At 41.7% G+C, this 15,981-nt stretch overlaps 1 protein-coding gene and 1 pseudogene across 6 annotated transcripts in view; both read right to left on the minus strand.

The window, feature by feature from the left end:
- CACNA1C (calcium voltage-gated channel subunit alpha1 C) overlaps positions 1 to 15,981 on the minus strand; it is a 628,086-nt gene that overhangs the window by 466,749 nt on the left and 145,356 nt on the right. The window lies entirely within an intron of this gene.
- On the minus strand, positions 11,062 to 11,143 carry LOC143964601 (U2 spliceosomal RNA; annotated as a pseudogene).

The raw sequence follows: 15,981 nt of genomic DNA on the forward strand, positions 1-15,981 counted from the left end.
GAGTGTGAGATTTCAGTACCATTAGCAGTAGCCCTGAGCCACACTCAGAATTGCTTTGCTGGATCCTGAAAGAGGTGACCTACCTTGTCCCTGGGATCCCGCAATGTACTCCCGCTGTGAAAGGCGTCTGGATCCTCTGCTCGATCCTCTATGTGTTCCGGCTTCCCTTGCCTGTGAGTGTCGCGATGCAGGGGGTGGAACCGGCGGCAGACTCAAAAAGTGTAAAACGCAAGACTAGAGGTCGACCGATATATCGGCCGATATTTGCCGTTTTTTAAAAAATCGGCATCGGCCGATTGTGCTGATAAAAAGCCGATTTAGAACTACAGTGGGACTTTGAAATGACTTCTGTATAGAAGTCAGTGCAAGTTGACTGAGTCGTCATAGCAACACTTTCCTCCTCTCTGGGCAGACTGCCAAGAAAAGAACTAAATGATACAATGTTTACACTTGAATGAATGAAGTCATCTCAGTGTGTAGAAGTTCCCAGTTTAACCATTTAAAGACTAAATCTTTTCTGACACTTGTTGCTTACAAGTAAATATCCTGTATTTTCTGCCAGAAAATCACTTAGACCCCCTAAAAATTATATATATTTTTTTAGCAGAGATCCTAGGGAATAAAATAGCGGTTGTTGCAATATTTTATGTCACACGGCATTTGCACAGAGGTCTTTCAAATGCATTTTTTTGGGAAAAAATACACTATTTAAAAATAAAATAAAAACAGTAAAGTTAGCCCATTTTTTTTTTTCGTCCAAAAGTTTTGACTACCTGTTTTTATTTAATACATAGGTTTTTTTTTTTTTTTTTTTTTATCTAAATCATACATACAAGTAAACTGATTGGAGGTTTATTTTGTTTAATAAATGTTTAAATGTAAGAAATTTTCTGTATCACTTATGAAGGCTGCTTTCACACTGGAGCGTTGATGGTAAAACGCAAGTTTTAGCGGCTCTTTACCATCATTTTAGCGGTGCTATTTGGCTGCTAGTGGGGCACATATAACCCAGCTAGTGGCCAAGGAAGAGGTTAAATGCGCCCATGAAGCACTGCTGCCAAATCGCATTGCATGCGCTTCGGCAGTGGTGCCCATTCATATCAATGGGCAGGAGTGGTGAAGGAGCGGTATACACCACTCCAAACGTGCTGCTTGCAGGACTTTTTTTTAAGATCCTGCCAGCACATCGCCTCAGTGTGAAAGCACTCTGTCTTTCACACAGACTGCAGGGGAGCCATTTTGCAGGGACTTTACAGGCGCTATTTTTAGCCCAAAAGCGCCTGAAAAACGCCTCAATGGGAAAGGTGTGTTAGATCAAGGGGGATTAAAAAAAATAAAATAAATAAATAAAAAAGGAAAAAAATAAATTAAATAAAATCGGCCTAACATATCGGCCCAAAAAATCGGCATCATATATCGGCTATCGGCCGCCATGATTTCTAAATATCGGCATCGGCCAGAGAAAAACCCATATCGGTCGACCTCTACGCAAGACACACCATACATTGTAATCTTATTGGATTACATTACTGTATACAATAAACTTACCTCAGTTTTCCCCCCCCAGTGCTTTATCCAGTGCCCTTGCCTGCAGTTTTACTGTACTTTATGCCTCGAAACTGGAGAACGACCATGGCATCAAAAAAGTGCACCTCTACCTCAAAAGCGGTTTATGATGTGCTGGAAAACAGTGATAGCCATACAGAATCACTTGCAGAATTGAGTGATATCGATTTGTGGGGAAGTTTGTCATCAGACACAGAAAGTAATTTCTGCGATGATCCTGCAACTGACCTCAGTGATGTGCGGACTTGGTGCTGCGGTACAGATCACGTAGCACCCTCAAGATTCCAATTTACTGGAGCACCTGGTATCAAAGTGGATGTTGAAGATGACAACCCATTGGCATACCTCCAATTATTTTTGTGAATGTGAATCGAGCACTGGTTACATTTGGAATTCTGTCCTATACAATGGGAAAGGAACCAAATTCAAAACAAAAATACAGTCATTATGGAATGGAAACCTCTTCAGTTCTTTCATTGATTGAGCCATTGCTAAATCAGGGCTATTGTGTAACTACAGACAATTTTTACACATCTCACGAACTCTACAAGTTCCTTCTACAGAACAAAACGGATGCCTATGGAACCGTTAGGGCTAACCGGCGTGACATTCCGCCAACCTTTGGCAATAAGAAGCTCAAGACGGGAGAAATTGTTGCCTGGCAGAAAGGCAAAATGATGGCAACAAAAAAGCGATGGTGTGACAAAAAAGATGTGTGCCTAATGAGTACAATCCATAACACCTCCGCTGTCGTGATACACACAAAAGGTGGGAAAGACATCTTGAAACCACAAGTGGTTATAGACTACAACACCATGGGAGGTGTTGACAGAGCTGACCAGGCAATGACATTTTATCCAGCCATGAGAAAACAGCAAAAAAAGTATTATAAGAAGATCTTCAGGCATCTTCTTGAGCAATGCCTATGAAATGCCTTCATTCTACAAAAAAAAAAAAAAAAAAAACGAGCCTGTGGTTCATGCTGACTTTGTTTAGAAAGTTGCAGAACATATCTTTCTGAACCACCGAACACCAACGGCTGCAAACAGAGCTGGACGTCGTGCTGCTGGTGTTGTCAACCCGGAATGCCTGACTGGTCGTCACTTTATGGACCACATCCCACCAACTGAAAAAAAGTCAGCACCCACAAGGATGTGCGTAGTTTGCTGCTCAAAGCGTGATGAAGGAAAATCTGAAAAGGAAACCAAGTTCTATTGTCCCGATTGTGACGTTGGACTTTGTGTAGTCCCATGTTTCAAAATTTACCATACCCGCGATGTTTACTGAAGCAATATGACTAGTAATATTGCACCCTTGTTTGGCCCAAAAAAATGTCAGTGTTTTTTATTTGATTATATTATTGAATAAAATTTATTGAATAAAATGTATTATTATATATTATTTGTTATTATTTATAGTTATTTATTATATTATAATTTACGATTTTGTGTTTCAAACATTATCATACCCGGGATGTCTACTAGACTCTGGTTTGGACAGATTTAAGTGAGTTATTCCTAAGAATTACAGGCCTACAATATAAAATGCCAAATTTCCATGCAAAATAATTGTAACGCTTTCAGCACCTAAAATCCAACATAATCATACTGCCAGGGAGGTTAATTGACAGATGAATTCTGAAGATTACAGCAGATGTAAAACTTCAAAGCCCATTCACACTGTTGTGGTACTGTTCATTTGAATGGGCTGCCTAAAGTATTGTAAGGTACCAAAAAGGTGAATGTACCATTTCTTGCGACACACCACAATGCAGTCCATCAGCAAGGTGAGTTGGGGTGCCATATCATCTGAATGGCAACACATCACCGGAATCCCGACTAGGTCTGGTACAAGTGATCATATAATTCTATCCTGGAGTCCTTGCCCTAGCTACACATCAGGTTATACTTACACTTTAGGATATCTTGCTCACCTATAGGGCTCTTCATGGCTTGGCATCCCATTATTTGTCTGAACATTCTGAATCAACTTACTCCATCCCCTCCTAACCTCCGCTCCTCGAATTTTAGTCTTCTATGTGTCCCCCTACTCATCTACACTCGATTGGAGACAGAGACTTTTCCTGCTTTGTCCGAAAACTCTGGCATTCACTTCCAAAGTAAATCAGAGAGTCATCTTCTCTACACTCATTGAAATCAAATCTAAAAATTTTAAGCTTTCACATAATTTTTCCTTTATTTTCCTCTGTTTTACCCTGTGTTTTAATTTCTCTTGTGCTTTTAAAATGCTTTGAGAAGCTAAACCAGCCTTTTCTGACACTTTTTGCTTACAAGTAAAAAATCTCTATTTTTTGCTAGAAATGTAGAACTCCAAACATTATATGTTTTTTTTTTTTTTTTTAGCAGAGGCCATAGAAAATAAAATGGTGGCCGCTGTAATTTTTTATGTCATGCGTTATTTGCTCAGCGGTTTTCCAAAAATACACTTGGATTTTAATGCAAAAAAAAAAAACACAATATATGACCCATTTGTATGTAAAATATAAAAGATGATGCTATGTCAAGTAAATGGATACCTAATATGTCACGTTTTAAAATTGTGCAAGCTTGTGAAATAGTGATAACCCTAAAAATCTCAATAGGCAATGCTTTCATTTTTTTTACAGGTACAGATTTAGAGTTAAAAAGGAGGTCTACAGCTAGAATTATTTCTCTCGCTATAATGTTCGCAGCAATACCTCACATGTGTGATGTGAACACGGTTTACATATGTGTGTGGTACCTGCGTTTGCCTCTGCATGTGAGCCCAGGGGTTGGGGGTGCTTTACATTTTTAATTAAAAAAAAAAAAAAATTAATTGACATCGTCCCTTTAATTATTTTTTTTGCTAATTTTTATTGCTATCATAAAAAACATAAACATTCCTGGTGGTAGAGATAAAGCATGACAGGTACTCTTTTTGGAGACATCTGGGGTCTATACAACCCCAGATCTCTCCTCTACCCTAAAAGCATGAACTCATGCTTTAGAAAAATAGCTTTCTTTACATCTAGCACCAACTGGAAGTGATGAAATGCTGTCGCTTCCCATCTCCGACCTAGATCACAGAGATGATCAAAGACCTTCCAGTCTCCGGTCAGCTCTATGATCATCCAGTGGAACTGCCGGATCGGATTCTGGGCTTTTCAATTGTAGGGAAAGCCTGGAGAGGCACCTGCGGGCAGTGGGGGGGGGGGGGGCGTGACCCCTCCTGCTACCTGGGGGGGGGCACCCCTCTTGCTGCCTGTAAAAGTGATTGATCCAGAAGCTGATCAGCTGCAACTTTTAATACCAGGGTTATGGCTAACAGCTGCAGCCATAACATAGGCATTGTGTGCTATTGTGTGTTTAGATTGAACACAGATACAGTAAGCAGAAATGGGATTTGGTAACATTTTCTAAATACACGAGCCTTATTTTTACCTAAATCTTGGTGTGCTCTGCATGTTCCTTCTAAACCTTTGCAGTAATCCATTCCATAGTTAAATTTTACCTCTGTGCTGGAGCTTCCTGTAAAAAAGACCACCACTGCTCTCTCTCCTTGTGCAGGGTGACTGGTCTTGTCTTGTCTCCTCCTGTGGTTTTCTGCAGACAGCCTGTAGTGGGTGGAGCCTACTGGCTCACAGCTACTTTTTCAACATAACATCTGGGTTTATAAAGAGATTTCATGCACACAAAGTAGATGTATCTATTTTGTGTCTATTGAGGTATACAGTGGGTAAAATAATTATTTGATCCCCTGCAGATTTTGTAAGTTTGCCTACTTACAAAGAAATTAAAGGTGTATATTTTGTATCATAGGTGTATTTTAAATGATAGAGACAGAATATCAACATAAATCCAGAAAAAAAACACATGATACAAATGTTAAATATTGAGATGCAGTTCAGTAAAATTAGTATTTGATTCCCAAGCAAAACATGCCTTAGTACTTGGTGGAGAAACTCTAATGTTGGCAAGCACAGAGGTAAAATGTTTCTTGTAGTTAGTTACCAGGTTTCCACACATCTCAGGAGGAATTTTGGTCCATTCTTGTTTACAGATCTTCTCCAAATCTTTAAGGTTTCTTGGCTGTCGCTTGGCAACTCGAAGTTTCAGCTCCCCCCATAAATGTTCTATAGGATTAAGATCTGGTCACTGACTAGGCCACTCCATGACCTTAAAGTGGTGTTGCACATAAAAAAAATAAAAAAATCATCAAAATTCCTAAAAAAAAATGTAAAAAAAAAATGTGGAAAAAAATAAATGTTTAACTCACCTCTAAATGCCTGTTGCTAGGGGGTCCCTCGTAGTCTGCCTCCTTTAGTGCCTGGGCTCTTGATGTCACTTCCCCTTGGCACAGGAAGGGCTCAGCTCTGCCCCTCTTCCTGTGTAGTTCTGGGCAGATCCCTAATTTTTCTCATGATCATCCTTACCCCATGAGGCAAATTCTTGCATGGAGCTCCAGACTGAGGGTGAATGATGGTTATTTTATATTTCTTCCATTTGTGAATAATCACTCCAACAGTTGTCTCCTTCTTAACAAGCTTCTTGGTGATGGTCTTGTTGCCCATTCTAGCCTTGTGCAGGTCTACAATCTTGTCCCTGACGTCCTTTGACAGCTCTTTGATCTTGCTCATGATGGTGAGGTTTGAATGGAAGAAAGAGAATCTGTGGACAGGTGTCTTTTATACACATTTGTCGTTAGAACCACCTTCTTAATTTGACAGGACTAATCTGTGTAGCACATGAGCACATACTGTAGCCAGCCTGTGGGAGCCATAATTATTGTTGGTTGGTAGGGGATTAAATACTCTATTTATTTTACTCACTGAACTGCAACTCTTTATAAAATTTGTATCATGTGTTTTTTCTGGATTTCCGGTTGATATTCTGTCTCTATCATTTAAAATACACATATGATAACAATTATAGACCCTTCATCTCTTTGTAAGTGGGCAAACTTACAAAATCTGCAGGGGATCAAATAATTATTTTCCACCCTGTATGCTTGAATACAATTTTTTGAGTCTGGAGTTCAGCTTTTAAATGGACATATAGATACACTAAGGTGACTTTACTATTACATGCATAAATCATTTTTTAATCGTTTTACAGTATTTACCGGTAGATTAATATCGGTCTTGTAATATGTATTTTCTTTCACATGAATTCAACATGGCTCCAGACAACAAATTCTAAGAACAATATGAACGATGCGGAAAGACAGGCAGGCCGAACGCTTCAGTGTTCCATCACTCACATCATGCATAGACAAATCTATGGCGGCATCTCCTGCCCGTCAGTGTCGAACGATGTCACATTGACAAACCGCCAGGGGAGAAATAAGGTTATCTGACAATTAACCTCTTCGGCGCCAGCAGGGTGGGCGCCCTTTCCTCCCTCTACTGGTAAGAGTTAACCCATCAGTCAAGGCACGGTCATTACATCAAATGGCGGCAGGGGTTGGGGGATCGCAGTGAATTTTCCTGAAATATGAGTGTTTTGGTCAGGAATAACAAAGTCTGACTCATCCCCAGCTCTGGCAGCCACCTATGAATGTATTAAGTCGCTGTGATCAGTGCGGAGCGTGACTAGAAAGATTATATGGCTGGGCTGGATTCAATTCCAGAGCTGCTTCTGGCGTTTGACACAAATCTTCAGCAAAGGTGAGTGTTACGCCACTAGCGACTTGACAAATTTACTGACTCACACCAGCAGATGTTCTCCTTAAAGTGCACCTATGTTGTTAAAGAAATAAAAAAAAATCTCTAAAAAAAGTGCATAAGACATTACTGGCATAGGCAGTGCCCCTGTGCACATGACCTGTTGAGGGACCTGGAACATGAATTTAAAGCGGGAGTTCCGCCGTTTTTTGTTTTTAAAAGTCAGCAGCTACAAATACTGCAGCTGCTGACTTTTAAAATATGGACACTTACCTGTCCAGCGCCTGTGCAGATACCTGTATTATACAGGTATCTGCACCCCCCTCCCCCCTGAAAGGTGCCAATTGTGGCACCGGAGGGGGGGAGGGTTCCAATGAGCGGAAGTTCCACTTTAGGGTGGAGCTCCGCTTCAAAGACTCTGCACTGCAAACAGCCATCACCCACTTTGGGGTGTTGAATGAAGCTATTCCAGCGCCAATCCAGTGTGGGTTCCCACATTGCATCTTCCTCACAGGCAGTTCACACTGCCCTCTGCGGACTGCTGCTGGTGTCAATACAAAGGTTAATGACACCCCCAGATCGGTTCACAGATCACAGTGCGAACTGTGGGATCGTACAGGAATCGGATTAGATGGGTGTGAACACCCATGCAATCTGATTCCAGTGCAGGAAAAAAAAAAGGTCCCGGCACCTTTTTTGTGTGAAACCAATGTAAGTTCAGCCATACAACTTTATGGATGGATTGGCATTGCACAGACATCGCATGTGATCGGTACAGCAATGCGGGTGCGAATCACATGCGATGTCTGTGTTTGAATATGTGTAAACCCAGGCTTAAGGACACTTTGTGGTGCATCGGATAGCACCTCATCAGCAATCCATTGTTGTTGCAGTGACATGCAGGGACAGTGGTCCAACTCAGGCCCTCCACATCAGACATTACTAAAGACAAATCCACTCTGCACTACAAGTGCACTTGGAAGTGCAGTCGCTGTAGATCTTAGGGAAAGATCTGAAACGAGGGGAATCTCTGCTGATGTTATCATCCAATCATGTGCAAGCCAAAATGCTATTTTTCATTTCCCTTGCATGTCTCCATCAGATCTACAGAGACTGCATTTCCAAGGATAAAAAAAACCATTTTTTTGTGTAGCAGCCCCCCTAATACTTACCTTAACCCCATCTATATCCAGTGATGTGCAACAGTGCCTCAGCTGTCCAGGACTCTCCCTCCTGATTGGCTGAGACAAATCAGTGGCACCATTGGCCCCCCTGCTTTCAATCAAAGTCAGTTAGCCAATCAGGAGAAAAAGAGGATGGGGCCGAACCGTGGCTCCATGTCTGAATCGACACAGGGAGCTGCAGCTATGCTCAGTTGCCCCCAAAGCAAGTGCAAAACCACTTCATAGAGCAGGTAAGTATAACATGTTTGTTATTTTTAAAGAAAAAAAAATTGACTTTAGTATCACTTTAATTGGAGATTTTGCCTGTAACAGCACTTCCAGTTGGTGGCTGGCATCATTCAAGCTGGCTACTATACACTAGTAACTTTTTTCGTTTATCGGTCCACAAACTAGGTGAGGGACCTCCCACCTCCACCCCTGACGGGGCACTGTATCCTGATAGCTATGCCTGCCATTGTAGGAATACACTTTTCAGTGGCTACAGATGATTGGCTACCACGACTAATCAATGGAAAATTTTATAACATTGCCCTTTGACAGAGGCCAATCAAATGATAAACTTCTGTTGAGCAGGGATTGTCACAAACTGTTTGAAATCGACCCTGCTGTACCAGCCAAATTATGATCAGTCTATGGCCACTTTAAGGCACTGCCTCCCAATAAGCAGAGTTGGTCTCAGCCTGCTGTGTGAGCTCTATAAGTTAGCCATTGGGCTAAATATTGGGTGTATGAGATAGACAGCACAATGGGCAACTAAAGGAGCACACATGGCAAGGTGATATAGTGACACCGTGGCTTAGGCCCCTTTTACATAGGGCAGACTTTGTTCCGATCAGCAGGGGATCCACTCACAGATCCCCTGCTCATCCAAGCAGAGAAGGTGGATGACAGGTCCGTTGTTCTCTCAGTTCATTCAGAGCAGACACGGGCAGAACTCGCTAGGCTCTATGGGCTGTCTGCTGTCCGTTTACACCCAATTACCTAATTTTCTGGACAGCCTAGACAGTGGGAGTGGGATGGATCTCTTTCTGTTTGTTTTGACTGGATAGGATCAGAGATAGGTGAGTGTAAATGGACACAAGTCCATTATACCCGCCTATCTATAACCTGAAAAAATGGCAGGTGGACCTGATCGGACCGGTCGTGTGAAAGGATCTCTCAGCCTGCACTGTAGATGTGGGGTGCATTTAACTCTGAAATATAGACTGCATTACTGTGCATTGCAACATGTGTTATAGTGTGAAAGAGCTCACAGATTTAATGCTGCACTTGTAGTTTTTTTTTTCTATTAATCTTGGCATACTGAAGAAGTGGCCCAGTCATGTTACACTGGCGCCGTGCTACTTTCCAAGGACAAAGTGAGGGATTTATGAATCGAGATGCAATCCTATAGTAAATCTGTCTCATAACATCACAGCTTCTCTTTGCTCTGCCAGCAGACCTGATATATTTCCCTGTCTGTAGATTTAGGGATAATTCACAGTGGCCGATGCATTACAAATCAGCACAGTATTGATGCACCACTCTCGGTGCATTGCACTGACAATTTTTTCCTTTCTTAAATAACTTTACTAAAATGTCACATTGTTTTTTTTTTTTTTTTTTTTGAAAAAGCCCATGGCGTGCAAACACACCCAAAAAACTTCCACCCGGTGCATAAAAAAAGTGCACACACATAAAGAGTGAAACACTAAAAAGTGCAGACGGGTGCCTGATGTCCTCCAAAAGAAGGACCATACCCTGATCCCCCGGGGCGTTAGGCTCCAGACAGGGACTGAGGTACCAGACTCAACAAGTGGGCCCCGGACGAAACCGGAAGCCCTCCTTTCCCCGGGAGGACTGCCGAAACAGAACCTCCTAGGTACTTGGTACTGTGGGGGCTTCCCCGAAGGTAGGCCCCCCCTCATGGAGATTGGACCAAGCCAGAAGACCTATGTCCGCTCTCCCAGAGACTTTCAGGATTGGTCCGAGGACCGACACCCTACTCATCAAACGTGCAGTGACAAACAGTGACAAAGACATACAATCAAAAAAAAGGTGAGGAAAGGGATAGTGAAGGGGGTGAGTGAAAAAGTGACCATTGTGCAATACAATGGCCGGACCTCCGGCCAGGAATCAAAAATTCCTCTGGTCCTAGCCAAAAGGCCGGGCCCTAGAGGCAGGTGTAAAAAAAGCATGTAATGGTGACGTGACCTAGGTGCCTAAATCAAAGTGCTGACGCACAGTGAAAGAAGGCACCCCTGGACTGCCACTCCAGGGGCACATCACCATGGGCTTTCCAACAAAAGCATCCCCGACAGCCCAGCCCAGACCACGACAGCCCCCACCACAGCCAGAAAGGCATGGAGATCAGCGAGCTTAGTGAGACCCTTTGCCATCAGGTCAAACCCTCACTCCCGTCACTCCTACCTAATTATATTCGAAAGGTACCGGCCGCTCCTCTGCTGGAACAGAAGAGCTAAGCGTTCCCTCCCGAAAAACTGACTGGGGCTAAAGCTGCCACAATCCAAGCCGGTCTGCCAGGGTCCCCTCCCCTGGCGCCGACCAGTGGTTCTCCGCCCTCATCAGGAGGCTTCCCGAACCGGCTACAAACCAGTCCGGGTCACCTTTACACCAACAGGCTTTGCATAGCAACCGCCACCCCTACTCCACCTCGCCGTAGAGCAGGGACGGTAAACTAGCGCCACCTATTGGCAACTGATAAGAACAGATACTACACTTGATCTTAGCCAAAAGGCCGAGAAGCGATGTCACAAAAATGTCACATTGTGAGGCAGTCGATTGTCTCAGTGTGCTGAAAAAAGTACCGATTGCACTACTTTTTTCAGCGCACGCTGTCCGCACACCACCGCAACGCATTGGTGTGAACCAGGCACATAAGGAGACAAGTCATTTTGCCTTATCATGCAGTGAGACTGCACTGCAATAGCCACCCAACACAGTCCTACCACATCTGATGTGAATATACCCTTAGGGTAATTATAGATCTTTTTACATTTTTCTGTTACAAAATGTTACCTTTGATGTAAATATAGATTCATTGCACCAGCACAAAATACTTTCTAAAGCATAACTCAAGCCAAAGTATTTAATTCTAACACTTTATATATATACTAATATGAATGTATATTATAAAAATTAAGTTATTTATTATAATAATAATTAGAATTTAATTCTATCAATGAAACACAGAATGGAGTTATTATTAATAGAATGTCACAAATTCTTTCCAAAGAACAATAAACTGCAATAATATATGGAACCACAGAGCATATAGTATAATCATTAGGGTTGCACTGGTATCGGTGCCACTACCGAGCATTTGCACGATTAAAGTGATTGTAAACCCTCCCCCACAACTTTGTCCCATGTAAATCAGCATAAAAAAACCCTAATGAACACTGCTTGTAGATGTCTCCTTACTTACTTAGTATTGTTGTAATCCTTTTTGTTATTTGGAATAATGTCACTGAGCATGCCCAGATCTCCCCTGATTTATGGCACACTCTCTATGTGCTTGTCTATCTGTTATGAGGACTTCCTACGGCACACCACTGATATACCAGGAGACTTCATAATCATTCAGAGCTTCCTTCTACACACCATGTGATCTCACATGCAGTGTACAGCAAGGCATGGGACAGCATTACTGCAGACTTATCAGCTGAAGCTGATAGGACTCACACAGGCAAACACTAGATGATCAGCACAAGTAAATACTATGAAATAAAACAAGTCAGCTATGAACAGGGAAGCAGGGTTGCCATAGAAACGTTGGATTGAGAAGGAGGCTCGGGTAACAGTAAACGAAGTGCTCAATGTAAGGGCAGAAATACACTCCACTGTGGACTCAGAAAACAATACTTAAGATGGCGCTGCCTAACTCCGGGAAACAAGTATTTTAAAGTTTCTTTAAACAGTAAGTAATATGCGATTTGGGCTGGATTACAGTGGCTATAGATTGATAATTACTTATTATAATGGACTAAATGAAAAGAAGCATCAGAGTGGGAGAGTTTACTTCCTCTTTAACTGTAACTGTGCAAATGCTCCAATGCTTGACCCTATACCTGGGCAGTCAGGGATGATCGGTCCAGTGGGGGGAGTTACAAGCACCAATCTCCCTGTATAGATTTCAATAAAGCAACTGACAGCCGCTTATCCTCCTCTTCCTCCCCCGGCTTGTAGCTGCTTTGTTGAAATATATACGGGGAGATCAGTGCTTGTAACTCCTCCCACCGCCGCAAAAATCACCCCCAACTCTGTCCCCTATATCCTTCTTCATGTCCTCCTCTGTGTGCTCCTCTGGTCCCCCTCTCTGTGCTCCTCCTCCCGTCCCCCTCCATGTTCTCTGTGCTCCTCCTCCAGTCCCCCTCCAAGTCCTCCGTGTTCCTCCAGCCCCCCACCTTGTCCTCCATGCTCCTCCGGTCCACCTCTGTCCTCCTCCGGTCCCCCCCCATCCCGGATCTGTCAGGATGGAGAGAGGAGGAAGGAGCTGGTAAATCTGTCATTTAGCAGCTCCTACTTTTTTGAATGCACAGAGTCAGTGATCATTGACTGTCCATTCATGACTGAGCAGAGTAAACTGTGTTTACAATGTCTCAGTTTATAAATGGAGAGGAGCCGCTGTCTCCTGTCCATTCATCTTCAGTGCAGCTGAGGGTGCAGAGAAAGGGACTGGGGAATCTGTGTCCTCAGTCCCTTTCTCTGTCTCAAAGGGGAAATATCAGGGGTCTGTTTAGACCCCTGATATCTCACCAAATCCATCCCCCAAGAGGGCTGATAAAAAAAAATAATAATAATAGTAATAAAAAAATTGTAATACATATTTAAAAGGTAAAATTGTAAAAAATAAATAAATAAAAACTACGGACACAGTCCACTGTCACATGACATAAAAAAAAAGTATTGGTAACGGCGAGTACTTGAAAAAAGTATCGGTACTTAAAAAAGTGGTATCAGTGCAACCCTAATAATCATAGATGAATCTGTGTATATCTGTGGTCAAAATGTAAAAGCATTTATTAATTTCTACATTGTATTTAATTTATTTCTCATCTATTCCTATTATTCTGAATGATCCTAAAGTTTGTAAATTTTGTGAATATTCTCACACCTTTCCTTGAATTCTGTGACACATATTCCCTATGTCCTGTGAGTGGGCTCTGCTGTGTCACATAATTCACAGAGCCTGCCTTCTGAACTACAGAGGTGCTCAGAGGAGGAGTTTCAGCTGTCATCACAGGAATTACTGCTTGTAGGGAGCACGGTACCATGGGATATGTAGTCTTTAGAAAAGGATGCTGCAAAGCATGCAGGTAATCCAGGAAGTTGTAGAAAGAGATAGCCAGCAGACAGGCAGAGTTTGTGACATGAAAGATTTTTCATGTACACTTATGCCTATACACGACCGGTTTTTCCATCAGAATAAACTCTTTTTTGTTAGTTCCACTGAAAACGGACTTGCCTACACACGATCACACCAAAGTCCGATCATTTAGAATGTGGTGACGTACAACACATACGATGGCATTAGGAAAAGGAAGTTCAATAGCCAGTAGCCAATAGCTGCCCTTGCGTCGTTTTTGGTCCGTCGGAACAGCATACAGACGAGCGGTTTTCCCAATAGGAACTGATTCCGTCAGAAAGATTTAAAACATGTTCTATTTCTAGGTCCGCCAGAATTTTTGAAAAAAAAAAGTCCGCTGAAGTCCACACACTATCGGAATATCTTTTTCTTCCGGAAAGTCCGACCGTGTGTACACAGCATTACTGTGTACATTGGATTGTCAATATTAACAATTGTTCGTACTGCTATTTCAATGTTGATGTTAAAGAATGAAAGTATATGCTATGACCATAGATTTCCTTTAATTGTTAGTAAGAACCATAACAAAACAGAAAATACTATTATAAATGCTCATAAAGCACAGAAAATTTAAAACAGAATATATAATTGTATGTTCTTTTGTGAGCATTTATATTAGACTTTTCCATTCTGGGATTGTATATGTTCTATATCTCTACACAATATTTAAATTTATTTTTCTTGTGACATTCTGTTGTGTGATATACAAAGATCGCTTTTTATATGGTATTCTTACAATTTAAAAAAAATATATAGATTTTTTTTCTTCCCTTTTCTAAATTGTATCTCCTATAATATGAATCTGCAACATGTATTTTATCATTCTGTATAAACTCATTATATTTTTTACTGGTTACTGGAAGCCTTGATCAAGAGGTAGAGAGTGTCTTACTTCTGATAGGTGTTGGATCTCTTTTACAACCAATGATTTCATGAAAAAATTTCTGGATGTTGAATGTGGTACCATTGCGCCCTTCAGCAATAGATAAACTGACAGGTGTTCTTACCCTTTCCCCCTCAATTTAAAAAACAAAAAACTTTACATTGCATAAAAAAGGAAGCCAGTGACCTTTTGTCCTAGGCCCTTGAACAGTTCTACATTATATGTTCCGTTTTTCTTCCCCTTCCCCCCCTCCTCTATCGTATTAGGTATTTTATTTTGAGAGGAGTGGGCACCTAGTCTAGTCCCACTTTAATTGCTTAGATGACAGGAGCAAGAATACAGTATTTGTAGCTGCTGACTTGAAATTTTTTTTACAAACTGACTGAAGCTCCTCTTTAACGTGAAATTCCAGCTTTTACCTAACTAGCCCTAAAACTGCCTCCTGACCCTTTTTAACACTTATGCTAACTAACCTGTATAAGAAAGATATATTTACTTATCTATTCCCAGGCTGCTTTGGTCCAGTCTCGTGATATCTTCTGTCAGCCAGTGGCAGCTGCAGGGGAGAGGAGAGATCACTCCAACAGCTGGAATGCCTGGGAGCTTTGACACCACCCACAGGCCTATTAGGGAAACAGTGACCCATATACAGTATAATTGAAAAGTGTTGTGTTTTTTCTTTTGTTGTTTTTATATATAACACCACATAGTAAGGGGAATAGGCCAAACAGTAACATACAGGCTAGGAGTGCAGTTTTGCTGCAAGATTGTTCTGGGTCACATAATGGGTAGTGAAGCCTGGGTGAGGATGGCAGCCCTGGACCTCTGGCCTTTAATAGAAAGCCAGTGATGGCAGCTCAGCGATATCCTGACAGATGCCCTTTAAAAAGTGTCTTCTACTACAATGACGGGTAACGAAACATGCTACTTTTCCATAAGGAGTAACCAAAATCTCTTTAGTTTTGATGTTAAAAACAGGTCATATCTCTGGACATGCAGGACATCCTGTTCTCAACCAGGAGCAATGGGAGCATGGGTGAAGAAATGTTACTTTAAAATAAGTAACCCTCCACTGTCCTGCAGCTGTAGTTTCTCATCTCTGTGCCTTTCCAGACCCTTTTTTAAATGTATTTATTTATTAACAGGTACTTATATAGTGCTGTCAATTTACGCAGCACTTTACATATTTTTATTATACATTCACATCAGTCCCTGCCCTCAAGGAGCTTACAATCTAAAGGCCCCTAACTAATCTAAGGTCGCTAATATTTCGCCCCTTCTTAATGTAGTAGTAAACTCAGTTTTACCATTTGTACCTACAGATAAGCCTATAATA

Source organism: Lithobates pipiens, unplaced genomic scaffold (assembly GCF_037356315.1).
Source record: "Lithobates pipiens isolate NorthernLeopardFrog02 unplaced genomic scaffold, aLitPip1_a1.2 Scaffold_8, whole genome shotgun sequence".
NCBI classification, from domain to species: domain Eukaryota; kingdom Metazoa; phylum Chordata; class Amphibia; order Anura; family Ranidae; genus Lithobates; species Lithobates pipiens.